We start from the raw sequence: 3,131 nt of genomic DNA on the forward strand, positions 1-3,131 counted from the left end.
TCCCCGCGTCCCTAACCACGCTTTCTTGTGGTCACTGTCGGGCTCCCACAGGATCATATGGTTCTTATGCTTTCTTTTATTAATGTGGTCAGTCATGTTGTTTGATTTGTGAATAATGAACCACTATGTATTCCAGAATAAATCTCACTTGATTATAGTAAGTGATATTTTAATGTACTGTTGGATTGCATTTGCTAGTATTTTTTACGTCTATTAATCTATTTTGAGAGACAGAGACAGAGAAAGGGAGAGAGAGTGGAGAGAGAGAGAGAGAGAGAGAGAGAGAGAATCTCAAGCAGGTCCAAGATTAACATAGAGCCTGAAAGGGGCTTGATACCACAACCTTTTGATCATGAACTGAGCTGGAATCAAGAGTCAGATGCTCATCTGACTAAGCCACCCAGATGCCCTAGATGTGCTAGCATTTTGTTGAGAATTTTTGCACCCATATTCATCAGGGATATTGCCTATAATTCTCTTTTTTACTGGAGTCTTTGGTTTTGGAATCAGGGCAATCCTGACCTCATAGAATGAGTTTGGCAATTCTCCTTCCGTTTTTAGTTTTGGAATAGTTTGAGAAGTATAGGTATTAACTCTTCTTTCAATGTTTGGTAGAATTCCCCTGTGAAACCATCTATCTCTGGACTTTTATTTTGGATGATATTTCTGATGACAGAATCAATGTTCTTGTTGATTTTCAGTCTGTTCAGGTTTTCTCTTTCTTCCTGTTTCAGTTTCATAGTTTATATGTTTCTAGGAATTTATCCATTTTTTATGTTGTCCAATTTGTTGGAATATAATTTTTCATGATATCTTTTATAATCATTTGTATTTCTATGGTGTGGCTTGCTATTTCTTCCCTCCTATTTGTGATTTTATTTATTTCGATACTTTCCCTCTTCCTTTTGATAAGTCTGTCTAGGAGTTTACCAATTTTATTAATTTTTTCAAAGACCAGCTTCTGGTTTCTTCAACCTCTTCTAGTGGGTTTGTTTGTTTGTTTGTATACTATTTATTTCCCCTCTAAACTTTATTATTTAACTTCTGCTGGCTTTAGGCTTCATTTATTGTTCTTTATCTAGCTGCTTTAGGTGTAAGATTAGGTTGTTTATTTGAGGCTTTTTATTGCTTCTTGACGTAGGCCTGTATTGCTATATACTTTTCCCTTATGACCACTTTTGCTACATCTAAAATATTTTTGATTATTATGTCTGCCTTTTTTTGTTTCCATATTTTTTAAAAAAATTCTCTTTCGATTTCTTTGTTGGCTCATTCATTCTTTATTTACCATGTTGTTTAGCTTCCATATATTTATGGTCTTTGCAATTATTTTTCTTGTAGTTGACTTCTAGTTTCATAGTGTTGTGGTCAGAAAATATGCATGGTATGATATCATTTTTTGTACTTGTTGAGGACTTATTTGTGACCTAGTATGTGATCTATTCTAGAGAATGCCCCATATACACTTTAAAAGAATGTTTATTCCACTGCTTTAGGATGAAATGTTCTGAATATATCTGTTAGTACATCTAGGCCACTCTCTCTTTCAAAGGCATTGTTTCCCTCTGGATGGTCTGTTTAAATGATCTGTCCATTGATGTAATTGGCGTGTTAAAACCTCTTATTTTATAATTATCAATGAGTTACTTATTTTTATTATTGTTTTATATATTTGGGTGCTTCCATGTTGCAAGCATAAATATTTACAATTGTTACATCATCTTTGTGGATAGCCCATTTTTATGATATAGTGCCCTTCTTTGTCTCTTGTTACAGTCTTTGGTTTAAAATCTAGTTTGTCTGATGTAAGTATTGCTATTCTAGCTTTCTATTGATGTTCATATGCATCATGAATTTTTCTCCATCATGTCACTTTCAATCTGCAGGTGTCTTTAGGTCTACAATGAGTCTCTTGTAGGTAGCATATAGATGAGTCTTGCTTTTTTGAAATCCACTCTAACACCCTATATTTTGATTGGAACATTTAGCCCATTTACATTCACAGGAATTATTGAGAGATATATATTCAGTGCCATTTTATTACTTGTTTTGCTGTTGTTTCTGCAGATTTTCTCTGTTCTTTTCTAGTCTCTGTCAGTTTTGGTCTTTCCTTCTCACTCGAAGAGTTCCCTTTAATATTACTTGTGGGGCTGTTTTCATGATCATGAACTCCTTTAGTTTTTTTTTTTTTTTTGTCTGGGAAACTCTACCTCTCCTATTCTCAATGAAAGTCTTGCTACATAGAGTATATTCTTGACTGCAGATTTATCCTATTCAGCATGTTGATTATATCACACCACTCTTTTCTGCCTTGCAACATTTCTGTGCAATGAAGTGCAGCTAGCCTTATGAGTTTTCCCTGGTAAGTTGGTGACTTATTTTGTCTTGCTGCTTTTAGGATATTTCTCACTGCATTTTGAAAAGTTAACTACATCATAATTTGGTGGTGGCCTTCTTTTGTTGATTTTGATAAGATTCTTCTGTGCCTTCTGGATTTGGATGTCTGTTTCTTTCCCCAGATTAGGGACGTTTTCAGCTATATTTTCCTCAAATAAACTTTCTGCACATTTTTTTTTCTTTTGGGATGCCTATACTACATGTATTATTACGTTCGATAGAATCACTAGTTCCCAAAGTCTATTCACATGATCCATAGTTCTTCTTTCATTTGTTCCACTTCACTATTTTCCATTATTCTACCTCCACAACTTATTTCTTCCCATATTTCTTCATCATTGTGGTAACTACATTCAGATAGTTTTGAATTTCAGTTACTGCATTCTTAATTTATGATTTTTTAAAATCTTTTATCTCTTTGGTAAGGTTCTCTCTGATGTATTCAATGCTTTTTGCAAACCCAGAAAGTATCCTTATGATTGTTGCTTTAAATTCTCCGTCAGGCATATTACTTATATATGTTTCAATTAGATCTCTGGCTATGACCTTTCCTTGTTCTTTCACATGGAGTGAATTCCTCCATCTTGGCATTTTGTCTAATTATCTGCATTCTCCGTGTTAGAAAAACCTGTTATGTTTTCTGCTTCGGAGAAAATGGTTTTATGAAAAACAGATCAGATAATGTCCAGTGCCTGGCACTTCAGTAAATATCTCTTCTGTATACAGCATGCACT

This window comes from Crocuta crocuta, unplaced genomic scaffold (genome assembly GCF_008692635.1).
Source record: "Crocuta crocuta isolate KB4526 unplaced genomic scaffold, BGI_CrCroc_1.0 scaffold1653, whole genome shotgun sequence".
Lineage (NCBI taxonomy): Eukaryota > Metazoa > Chordata > Mammalia > Carnivora > Hyaenidae > Crocuta > Crocuta crocuta.